The following is a 13,693-nucleotide window of genomic DNA, read 5'->3' as shown; positions in this document are numbered from 1 at the left end:
TACCATGTAGTACCCTGTAGTACCATGTAGTACCCTGTAGTACCATGTAGTACCCTGTAGTGCCATGTATTACCATGTAGTACCCTGTAGTGCCATGTAGTACCCTGTAGTACCATGTAGTACCCTGTAGTGCCATGTATTACCATGTAGTACCATGTAGTGCCATGTAGTACCATGTAGTGCCATGTAGTACCATGTAGTACCCTGTAGTACCCTGTAGTACCATGTAGTGCCATGTAGTACCATGTAGTACCATGTAGTGCCATGTATTACCCTGTAGTGCCATGTAGTACCATGTAGTGCCATGTATTACCATGTAGTGCCATGTAGTGCCATGTAGTACCATGTAGTGCCATGTAGTACCATGTAGTACCATGTATTACCCTGTAGTGCCATGTAGTACCATGTAGTGCCATGTAGTACCATGTAGTGCCATGTAGTACCATGTAGTACCATGTAGTGCCATGTATTACCATGTAGTGCCATGTAGTACCATGTAGTGCCATGTAGTGCCATGTAGTACCATGTAGTGCCATGTAGTACCATGTAGTGCCATGTAGTACCATGTAGTGCCATGTAGTACCATGTAGTACCCTGTAGTACCCTGTAGTACCATGTAGTGCCATGTAGTACCATGTAGTACCATGTAGTGCCATGTATTACCCTGTAGTGCCATGTAGTACCATGTAGTGCCATGTAGTACCATGTAGTGCCATGTAGTACCATGTAGTACCCTGTAGTGCCATGTAGTACCCTGTAGTACCATGTAGTACCATGTAGTGCCATGTAGTACCATGTAGTGCCATGTAGTGCCATGTAGTACCATGTAGTGCCATGTAGTACCATGTAGTGCCATGTAGTACCATGTAGTGCCATGTAGTGCCATGTAGTACCATGTAGTGCCATGTAGTGCCATGTAGTACCATGTAGTACCCTGTAGTGCCATGTAGTACCCTGTAGTACCATGTAGTACCATGTAGTGCCATGTAGTGCCATGTAGTACCATGTATTACCCTGTAGTGCCATGTAGTACCCTGTAGTACCATGTAGTACCCTGTAGTGCCATGTAGTACCCTGTAGTACCATGTAGTACCCTGTAGTGCCATGTATTACCATGTAGTACCCTGTAGTGCCAATTTAGTACCATGTAGTACCCTGTAGTACCCTGTAGTACCATGTAGTACCCTGTAGTACCCTGTAGTACCATGTAGTGCCATGTAGTACCATGTAGTACCATGTAGTGCCATGTATTACCCTGTAGTGCCATGTAGTGCCATGTAGTACCATGTAGTGCCATGTAGTACCATGTAGTGCCATGTAGTACCATGTAGTGCCATGTAGTACCATGTAGTGCCATGTAGTACCATGTAGTGCCATGTAGTACCATGTAGTACCCTGTAGTACCATGTATTACCCTGTAGTGCCATGTAGTACCATGTAGTGCCCTGTAGTACCATGTAGTGCCCTGTAGTACCCTGTAGTACCATGTAGTGCCCTGTAGTACCATGTAGTACCATGTAGTACCCTGTATTACCCTGTAGTACCCTGTAGTACCATGTAGTACCATGTAGTACCATGTAGTACCATGTAGTACCCTGTAGTGCCATGTAGTACCATGTAGTACCATGTAGTACCATGTAGTGCCCTGTAGTACCCTGTAGTACCCTGTAGTACCATGTAGTACCATGTAGTACCATGTAGTACCCTGTAGTGCCATGTAGTACCATGTAGTACCATGTAGTACCATGTAGTACCATGTAGTACCATGTAGTACCATGTAGTGCCATGTATTACCCTGTAGTGCCATGTATTACCCTGTAGTGCCATGTATTACCCTGTAGTGCCATGTAGTACCATGTATTACCCTGTAGTGCCATGTAGTACCCTGTAGTACCATGTAGTACCATGTATTACCATGTAGTACCATGTAGTGCCATGTAGTACCATGTAGTACCATGTATTACCATGTAGTGCCATGTAGTACCATGTAGTACCATGTAGTGCCATGTATTCCCCTGTAGTACCATGTAGTACCATGTAGTACCATGTATTACCATGTATTACCATGTAGTACCATGTATTACCCTGTAGTACCATGTAGTACCCTGTAGTACCATGTAGTACCCTGTAGTACCCTGTAGTACCATGTATTACCATGTAGTGCCATGTAGTACCATGTAGTGCCATGTAGTACCCTGTAGTACCCTGTAGTGCCATGTAGTACCATGTAGTGCCATGTAGTACCCTGTAGTACCCTGTAGTACCCTGTATTACCATGTAGTGCCATGTAGTACCATGTAGTGCCATGTAGTACCCTGTAGTACCCTGTAGTGCCATGTAGTACCATGTAGTGCCATGTAGTGCCATGTAGTGCCATGTAGTGCCATGTAGTACCCTGTATTACCATGTAGTGCCATGTATTACTCTGTAGTGCCATGTAGTACCATGTAGTGCCATGTAGTACCCTGTAGTACCCTGTAGTGCCATGTAGTACCATGTAGTGCCATGTAGTGCCATGTAGTGCCATGTAGTGCCATGTAGTACCATGTATTACCCTGTAGTACCATGTATTACCCTGTAGTATCCTGTAGTACCATGTAGTGCCATGTAGTGCCATGTAGTGCCATGTATTACCCTGTAGTGCCATGTATTACCCTGTAGTGCCATGTAGTACCATGTAGTACCATGTAGTACCATGTAGTACCATGTATTACCCTGTAGTACCCTGTAGTGCCATGTAGTACCATGTAGTACCATGTAGTACCATGTAGTGCCATGTAGTGCCATGTATTACCCTGTAGTGCCATGTAGTACCATGTAGTACCATGTAGTACCATGTATTACCCTGTAGTACCCTGTAGTGCCATGTAGTGCCATGTAGTACCATGTAGTACCATGTAGTACCATGTATTACCCTGTAGTGCCATGTAGTGCCATGTAGTGCCATGTAGTACCATGTAGTACCCTGTAGTACCCTGTAGTACCATGTAGTACATTGTACATATGTCTATACTGAACACTGTGACCTCATTTTCTACTTCTAATTTACATGCTATACTATGTTATTTGATACTATCTTGTCTATCACAGTCTCTGGAGCGTAACAGTAAGAAGCATTTTGTATGAAAGTATTCTGTACTTCTGTATGACCACTATTAAAGAAACTTGAAACTTGAAACTTGAAACTAGTAACATGTAGTATCCTCCCATTCCTAACTGCAACCATCAACTCCTCACTCAACTCGGGGGTGGTCCCCACCTCCCTAAAACAAGCCAGAGTCACGCCGCTCATAAAAAAACCAACCCTGAACCCCACCGTCATAGGCAACTACCGTCCTGTCTCTCTTCTCTCCTTCCTTTCTAAAACACTTGAACGTGCTGTATCCAACCAACTTACTGCTTATCTCTTACAGAATGACCTCCTAGCCTAGACCCTTCCGGACTGGCCACTCCACAGAAACGGCCCTCATTGCGGTCACAGAGGCACTTCACTTAGCAAAAGCGAAAGGCCTCTCCTCTGTCCTGATTCTCCTAGATCTATCTGCAGCCAACCGTCAGATCCTCCTCGCGGCCCTCGCAGGAATGGGAGTGGCTGGCTCTGCGCTGACATGGCTGACATCATACCTCAATGACCGCTCCTACCAAGTGTCATGGAGAGGGACCCTGTCGGCCACCCGCCCCCTGCGGACGCGTGTCCCCCAGGGCTCGGTTCTAGGACCCCTTCTCTTCTCCCTCTACACTAAATCACTGGGTAACATTATCACGTCTCATGGCATCTCCTATCATTGTTATGCCGACGATACTCAACTCTTCCTCTTCTTCCCTCCCTCAGATATCCACGTCTCTGAGCGGATCTTGGCCTGTCTGTCCGACATCTCCGCCTGGATGACGACCAACCACCTCAAACTGAACCTAAGCAAAACAGAATTGCTCCACCTGCCGGCCAAATCCTCCCCCCTGACCGACCTTTCCATCACAGTCGAGAATGCAGCTGTGACCGCGTCCCCGACCGCCAAGAACCTTGGTGTTGTCCTCGACGACCAGTTGAACTTCTCTGCTCACATCGCAGCGACAACCAGAACCTGCAGATTCCTCCTGAGCAACGTCAGAAAGATCCGCCCCTTCCTGACAAAAGAAGCAACCCAACTCCTCGTCCAATCAACAGTCATCTCCCGCCTCGACTACTGCAACGCACTGCTCGCTGGCCTCCTGGCCACTGCCACTAAGCCTCTTCAACTCATTCAGAACGCAGCGGCCCGCCTGATCTCAAACCTACCAAAGTCGGCCCATGTCACCCCACTTCTTAGGGACCTGCACTGGCTCCCCATTGCTGCACAAATCCGCTTCAAGGCCCTCGACCTGGCATACCGTGCGGCAAAGGGAACCACTCCCGCCTACCTCCGGTCAATGGTCTCTAACTACACACCCTCAAGACCCCTACGCTCTGCATCTTCTGGCCGCCTCAGACCTACTCCTATCCAAGTTCCGGGAGGGTCATCAAAGAGAAGTCGCCTATTCTCAGTCCTTGCCCCACAATGGTGGAATGAACTACCCACACCAGTTAGGACAGCCGAAACCCGTCCAATCTTTCGCCGTCGACTAAATACGCACTTCTTCAACCATTATCTGAATTAAAAAAATAAAAATAAAAAATATATATCTAACCCTAACTAACCTTACTGTCATGCACTTGTCCTAATAAACTAACCTACACTGTAGCACTCAACACTTTGATGAACATTGTTACTCAGCTGATATAGTTGTGCCCTTCCTGATGACTTGTCGTACAGAACTTGTAAGTCGCTTTGGATAAAAGCATCAGCTAACTGACTAAATGTAGTATACGTACCATGTAGTATCATGTAGTGCCATGTAGTACCATGTATTACCCTGTCAGTCTAATGTTTTAATTTAGCCTTTTCATATTGGTGTTTTTTTTACATGAAGAATTACCCATTGTCTATTGTGAAGGACATGCTGTAATTCTTTAAATAAATACAAATTTTGGAAAAGCTAAATTGTGAGATGTTTCTTTAAGTCCAAATAGTCAGAAAATCATAAGAAAACTGAAATTTGAAGATAAATTTTTTCTTCGGTTCTCAGGAGGATATATATAAATAAATATATATACATAAATAATATATATTTTATAGGTTATATAGATTATAGGTTATAGGTCATAGGTTTAGTTAACGCATAACAGCGCAAGTGGCTACACTTCCGATTCAGGAAAACATGGTTTCATGTCACTTGCTGCACTAACGTCCCTCCAGACTGACAGCACTTCAGTGTTCTGAATATTGGTTTATTTTAGAGACATATTGATGACATATTGAAGAGACTCTTGATGTCCACTTAGAATTATGACTCAGTTAACAGAGTTTGACTACAGCACCTTGAATCAAAGTCTCTTCTTGCTGAAATGTGTTTTTCATCCCAGAAACCCTCAAACAAATTCAAGTATTAAAATTCACCCTCAAAGGAGATTACACATGACCTAATTCTACTTTAGAAATGTATTTTTCATTTTTCATCCAGGAAGTCTCAAACATAGGCTATTTGGATCCATTCTAAAATAGGAAATAAAATATGGTGAATAATTATAGTAGGCTTATTCATCCTATGATTAAAAACTGGATTTAAAGTCACCTCACACTGCCATGGTAGATAATCATTAGCTTTACAGGTGTGGAGTTATGGTTATGTAGTATAGGTTATGTTCTTCAAAATATAGACAAGGAAAAACAATGGGTCTCATTCCCGAACGGATTTACGACAAGAAATGTGCTCTCAGGCAAATTTCAGCCGATTTGAGACATATTAGGGCCGGTAGAGAGATTCCCCAAATGTCCCTGAGATTGGATTCGGCCGTGGCTGAGAGCAGAATTTAAGAGTGCTGAGGAGCACACTTATGATTTATTGATTGTTTGATAATTGTATTAACAGATTGCAGAATGGGTACAATACAGTACAGCTCAATACACACAATTGTTAAGGGGATGCAGACCAGAGACCAAGGCATCCTTGGAATTAATTAATTAATCATAATTTCAATAAATATGACAATATTTGTATGATAAATTATCCATTTGATGTCGGAAAAATAAATAATATGGATTCATCTGATCACAGGGCAGCTGGATTAACCATATCTGAACCAGCTATTTTGGACAAATGTATAATTACTTTAATTACTCAGATATTCAAACACAATTATGCAATTATTGTGAAATGATTGAAAATAATAATTATGTATTGCCTTCTGTGGAATTTGTATTTCTTATTTGTTACATATCTGTTTTAATGATTAATTATACATTTGAAAGAATGCAGGTTATAGCCAACATGCAATATATCCCATTGATTGGTATGGGACAGACCTTTGTTTGATATAGCTATAAACCTGCATTCCTTCGAATATATCATTAATCAATTAAACTGATATTGAAATACACTATGTAGCCTACTACACCAAGAACTAAAGCTAATCGCGTGGAAATAGACTGCATTAATATTCCATAAGTCTTGTTGTGTGCGCCACACACATGCACACAGTATAGCCTACGTGTCTAATGAATGAACAGGAGGCTTATATTATTCTAATTACTTGTTTCATTAGGATTAAGTAGATACTATATATATGCTCTGCCCTATATGTACAGTAAGTACAGTACACATATTAAGGGTCAAAATAGCCCAACCTCCAAGTTGATTTGACCCCGTATTGGGTTATACCAACGACCCATTTTAAGGGTCAAAATAGCCCAACCTCCAAGTTGATTTGACCCCGTATTGGGTTATACCAACGACCCATTTTAAGGGTCAAAATAGCCCAACCTCCAAGTTGATTTGACCCCGTATTGGGTTATACCAATGACCCATTTTAAGGGTCAAAATAGCCCAACCTCCAAGTTGATTTGACCCCGTATTGGGTTATACCAACGACCCATTTTAAGGGTCAAAATAACCAGGCTCTGAGACAGGAAGATCTCACCCTGGTTGAATATCTTGGAGGAGTCCACATGCAGGACAGCATGTCGATGTTGCGGGACATTTGTTGAAATTGCGGGACAGTAATGAATACGTATGCAAGAATCATGTATAAATTGAATGTATTAAAATCACAATATTGCTTATTGGACTCATAATTATATACAAGATTTTGGCCTCTCCCAGTTCTGGTTGGGCAGCCAGAGATTCTACAAGGAACCCTGTGTGAGCACGGAGACAAAACAGGGTTTGTTTGTTAACTAATTATTTTATGCATCTGTAAATGGGCTTAACCAGCATACATGTAAGATACAAACAAAGACAAAGGCCTGAGCTAAATGTTTGGCTAGCATGACCACATGTGGGGACGAGGGCTAAATCAATTAAGACTGTTGTAATAACAGACACACAGCAGTGTTCTATAACAAGGAAACCATAAAAGAAGGAAGGGTCATCGCGTCACAACTCACAATACCAGCGTTCTATGCTCTGCTTGGTGCTAGTTCTATTGAAGCCTATATGACTGCCTGTCAAAATGCTGTCGAAACAGCAAAAAGTTAATACATTTCTAATTTGGTCTCCAATAACTGCCACAAACCCCAGATTATTTTCAAAATTCTTAACTCCCTCATTAAACCCTGTGATGTTTCCCCAGTTGTGCCGTCATCTGCTCTCAGTGAAAGTTTTCTAAACTTTTTTATTGATAAAATCTCTGCTCTCAGACCAGTTCTCACCACAGCCTCCTCAGCCCCCCCCCCCCCTCTAAACCCCTTGCCTGCTGTTTTGGAGCAGTTTCAGCCTGTCTCTCCCTCCTCTCTTTCTGACAAACTGCCCCTCAGATAGCTTTCTCTCTCGCCTTCTAAAAGAAGTGCTTGATTCGGTCTTGCCCATTATTTTATTGTTGATAAACTCCTCTCTCAGCTCTGGCTGTGTCCCAACCGCCTTCAAACATGCTGCAGTACAACCCCTGATTAAAAAGAAAAACCTTGATCCCTCTATTCTCTCTAACTTCAGGCCCATTTCTCAACTACCTTTTCTTTAAATCGTGCCATAGCACCGAAACAGCCCTCCTGAGAGTTCTTAATGATCTAATTTTAGCTGCTGATTCTGGAAATCCCGTCTTTCTCATGCTTTTAGACCTCACAGCCGCGTTTGATACCATAGACCACACTGTCCTACTGTTGCGGCTTGAACAATATGTTGGCATCACAGGCGTCGCCTTAAGCTGATTCAAGTCCTACCTGACTGGCCGGAAGTTCTCAGTCCAGCTAGGAGAATTATTCTCTTCAGCGGCCCCTCTTACCTGTGGGGTGCCCAAGGGGTCGATACTGGGCCCCATCCTTTTTCTATATGTTGCCCTTAGACTCAATCCTTGCGAAGCACAACATGTCCTTCCACTGCTTTGCCGACGATGTGCACACACACACACACACACAACACACACACACACACACACACACACACACATACACACACACACACACACACACACACACACACACACACACACACACACACACACACACACACACACACACACACACACACACACACACACACACACACCACACACACACACACACACACACACACACACACAGTTTCAAAACAACACTGCTCTGTTCATTCTATTTTTAAAATACGTACATTGTCTGTCTACATTTAGTTAGAGACTAACATTATTTAAATATTGAGTGCAACTGTGGTGGATTAACGTAATTCGGTGAGTTAATTATGGGTTGTGGGTCCGCACGGACAATTTATAAAATATTGCGCTGAGGCCACCTGAGCAGCCGGCACGTCACCTCTCCCGGCTCCGTGCCAAATGAAGATTTGTTTTGGCTCATCCCGTGAACCGAACAATACACACACGCCCCGAACCGGGGAGGTCGTGCCGAACGGTGTACGGTTCGAATGCACACCGTTCCACCCCTTTACGTCTCATTTTGTTATCTGCCAGGAAATGCTAAGAAAATAAGTGATATAGTGAAAAAATAGTTCCGAGTATATTTGCTTAGAAAACGTAATTGTCTAATTCAATTATTTTTTATTTCTCCACGTGGTAAATACACAGGTCACAACATGTTTACATGAACATTTTGGAGTTGTATTTGGAGTGTATTTGGTGACTGTAGGACACTGTAAGGGAACGTCAGGCTATTGCACCCCCCCACTTCCAGTGATGAAGCTAAGCTACGCTAATGGAGCGACTGTTCCCAAAGCTAAATGCACGCACAGTGACAAAAAAGGTATGTATCTTCTTGTCTAACTCCAGGGAAGATGTTAAATAAGCTAATTTCCCAAAATGTTGGAGTTTTCCTTTAAGTCCTTCTCAAATGCCAACTGAAGGCGATGTTCTGTAAAGACGTTCTTGAGGGTAGAAAACGAATTCTCACAGAGTGCCGTGCTAGCTTCAGTAGTGTTGTTGTTGACATCAGTGCCCACTAGGGCTGTCCCCGACTAAGGATTTGGATAGTTGACTTTGATTGACAAAAAAAAAGAAAAAAAAATGTTTTACCAGGGTGGGCACAGCTGACTCAGTGGGCGGGCCCGGCCCCCTAATGCCCGCCCATGGCGCCGGGACTGGCGAGGACGGTTGGTTCCAATCGTTAAATTAAATGAAATGATAAAGTAATTTTTTTTTTCATTTTTGGGGATTGTCACCTGCTTGCAAGGCAGATTTGTTAACGAATACAGTACACCAAGTGTACATTAAGTGGTTACACTCAATGACGGAAAAACAAGTATTTTTTTTTTATCCACTTTTTCTCCTCCTGTATTTTCTGTATTTTCCTCCCCTCCCAATTTAGTCGTTATGCCAATTCCCCCCTCCCCTTCCATGTGCCCCCCACTGGTCGGTCTAGGGAGCCCTGAAGTCTATCACATGCTTCCTCCGATACATGGGAGACAGCCAGCAGCCTCTTTTCAACAGGCAGCGAGGACTCTCATTGGTGAAGTGTAACGCGCGGGAGGTCACACTACCTTCACCATTTCCCTCCCTCGCTGTGCAGGCGCCCTGACCGACCTGTAGGAGTCGCTGTTTACAACGACCAGATTACCACCCACCGGCTTCCCTCCCGCTGACTCTGCCAATTGAGCCAGTATGACGGCCGGCCAAGCCGGATTCGATGCCAGTGTCTCTGCGGTGGTAGACAGACACTTAGTCCGCTGTGCTACCCGGCCGCCCGGAAAAACAAGTATTTCAAGGTTTGCATCAAACAATTGTCGAAAAGAAATACCTTTGCTCGGATAAATGTTTGTAAACATAAACACAACAACACTGTTTAACTTTCACAATCTTGTTCTAACTAAGATCCGCTGGAAAAAAGCAATGGTTTTTGTGCATAGATCACACTAGATGTGAGGGCTGTGGGTGCGTATGTGTGGGTCATGAGCAGATAATAGGGAATCTTAAAGTTATACGTAAAACGAATAACCACAAAACTGCTTACGCAGACGTTTTAGGAGAAGGGGGAAAATAAACAACACAAAACAACCTTCACAGGTGAAAGCCTCAAAGTGAGTATTTAAGAAATTAAGTAAAGTCCAAACAAACAGGATGACACTCATTAAAGGGGTATTGTAGAAAGAATAAATAAGCCACAAAGGCAACTCCTAAAACCAGTTTATATTGAAAACATAAAACAATAAACCTCCACCAAGGGAGTTGATGTGCAACGGACAGTTCCAAAAGAACAAAAGAAAACACTACCGTAAAGGACTCAGCCTCTATAAAGTAAAGTGTAAACTAAGCCAGTAGCCGAAAACAAGATGGCTACAAAAGAAGGCTAAATGCTGAATAGGGCAGCACTACACTTAAATATAATGAGCCTGACCAAACGTATAGCCAGCACAAGGAAAATGAAAAAGCAGTTGACACTGCAATCTCCAAACTTAAATAGACTCCACATGGCCATAGGCACAGCCAGGGGCGTAGCTGGGGGGGGGGGGGTAGCTTAGGATGATTCCAAGGGCCCAGCACTGAGGGGGGGCCCCAACATTTTTTTTTTTTTTTTTACTAGACATCACTCAGGTGTATTATTGATGCTCTCATTGATACTATGTTTGTTTCTGAAGTGTGTGTGTGTGTGTGTGTGTGTGTGTGTGTGTGTGTGTGTGTGTGTGTGTGTGTGTGTGAGATATATATAGAGAGAGGGGGGGCTTTGGTAGACTATTGCATTGGTCCATTCATTGAAGATGAACGCAATGCGACATCCTTTACTAGGCTCACCCACCAACAGTGCAGGTGCTGAACTACTGATCCGAATGTATAGGTAAAAACCATATTATGCGTTTTCATCAATAAAAAAATTGCCAAAAAATTTCCGCTCGCGTGCTTGCGCGCGCTCGCATTCACTGGGGTCCTACAAATACATTCTTTCATGGGGCCCAGAATCTGGAGCTACACCCCTGGGCACAGCTGCACTGGATCAGGTGCAATCAAGCCCACACACCTGCCGACCCATGAGGCAATTAACCACAGGGAACAGGGATTGACAGCTATCCCTCACAGAGAGGTGAAATAAAGCAAAAATAGACAGCTGTTCCTCACAGAAAGGCAAAAACCATGACACTAGATTGATCAACTTACAACTAAGCATTTCCTGGCAGATAACAAGATTAGAGTTAACCTACAAATATGACAGTACTGACAGCACAATATTTATATAAATAAGAGATCCACTGGGATAAATGTTTTTTTTTTTTTTTCAGGTTCAATGTATTTCATTTTTAAATAGGAAAACATCTATCTAAATCAGACCTGGGCATTGTACGGCCCGCGAAAGATTACATGATAATAAAAAAAAAACATGCACAATATACGCTTACCTAGGATTTGACTTGATTCAACAACAAAGCAGTGGGGGCAAGCCGAAAACGGTCGAAAGTGTGGTTATTTGAAGTTTGGATTTCTTTTTTCACAACTGAGGTAGGTAGATTAAATCTTTGGAGACTAAAGTACAGAAAAAGGGTACCGTTGGGTACCGGTATCGATTCACAGGTACCGGTACCGTATCGGTTCAAATGTGAACGGTACCCATCCCTACTGAACACACAACTGCAGGGCAAGGGCATTTTTGCTCATGAAATGCATAGCCATGTGAAAGCCTTCATGACAAAGTTGCAATTAATTTCAAGGCAACTAGGCAGCAACAATCTCAAACACATGAAAACCCTGAAAGAAGTCAAACCATCAGCTGATCACCGGCACAGGTACTCATCCATGTTGGGAGCACTGCATGATGAATTTTCAAGGCGTTTTCAAGATTTCAAAAAGGTTGAGGATGAAATGCAGCTGGTTTCCTCTCCCTTTACCTGCAGTGTTGATAGTGCACCCACTGATGTTCAGCTTGAACTCATTGACCTGCAGTCTGATTCACTACTGAAAGAGCACTTTAAGTCAGCATCACTGCTAGAGTTCTACTCTGCTCTCAAGGAGGAGAACTTTCCAAACATGAGGAGACATGCTCAGAAGATGTTGGTTCTCTTTGGATCCACCTATATGTGAACAGACATTCTCAGTCATGACGTTTACCAAGTCCAGGTACAGATCCTCTCTCACTGATGAACATCTGGCAGCTGTGCTTCGCATCTCCACCTCAGACATGCAACCTGACTTTGATGGACTTGTTAAAGCTCAACAGAGACTGGATTTATCACACTGAATGAAAAAAAAGAGCTGAAGAACACTAAAATGTGGAAATATAACAAGTGAAATGGGACACTTGATATTTTTTTTCTTCTTTTTTTTGCACAGTTCTGAAAACATTAAATGTTTAATATAGGCATGTAAAGTAAAAAAGGCTACTGGGACACTTTTCTTTACACAGTTCAGTGACATTTCTTGTTTATTTTGGCTATAAGATGATGTGATGTCTTAATAGAAAGCTAAGGAAATCCTTGTTTCAATAGTATATGAAACTCAAAATAACTTTATTTGTATAGCACTTTTTCATACATGCCCTTTGTTATTAATGTTTCACATTTTGTTTATCATTTTGGAAATAAATTCTATTTGAATAAATTATATTTTTGAAAGCTAACCTCACCTTTTAATTGCCAAATAATAACATACACTCTTACCAGGGGTCAAAACAATGCCATTTACTGCTTTTTATATAGAAATAAAATGTATATTATGCATAATTGAGTTTGGAATTTTGGCCCGGCCCTCCAACATATTTTCAGTTGCTCATTCGGCCCCCCGGGAAAAATAATTGCCCACCCCTGAGATAGATGGTATTTCATGTGATAATAAAGACAGATTATAGAGATCACATAGGGGGTACATCAAAATGTGTGAAATTTGCTTTCTAAACCATCTAGGCCTGGGCCACTACACACTTTGAGGTCTTTTATGGCATTCAGAACATCAATAGGTGAGATTTTCGTGAACGAGAAGGAGCTGTTGCAAGGTGGTGCATTGTTACAGATGACATAAGGATCCGGTATTGTGGGAGTACAGACTGAAGAGAAGTGTTGGTTAAAGGCTTGAGCTACAAGAAGAGGATTATGCAATATGGTGTTATTAACTTTTAATTGATTACATTGAATATTTTTATCAGATGAATTAGTTATAGTTTTAATTTTTTTCCAAAATTGTTTAGTGTTTTTAAAATCAGAGTTGAGAGATTCTTTATAATAATTTGATTTTGCATTCCGAGTCAATATTTTACTTTTATTTCTAAGCTGTCTGTATGTT

Source organism: Notolepis coatsorum (genome assembly GCF_963971535.1).
Source record: "Notolepis coatsorum genome assembly, contig: SUPER_15_unloc_1, whole genome shotgun sequence".
NCBI lineage: Eukaryota > Metazoa > Chordata > Actinopteri > Aulopiformes > Paralepididae > Notolepis > Notolepis coatsorum.
Note: the sequence above shows the minus strand (reverse complement) of the source record.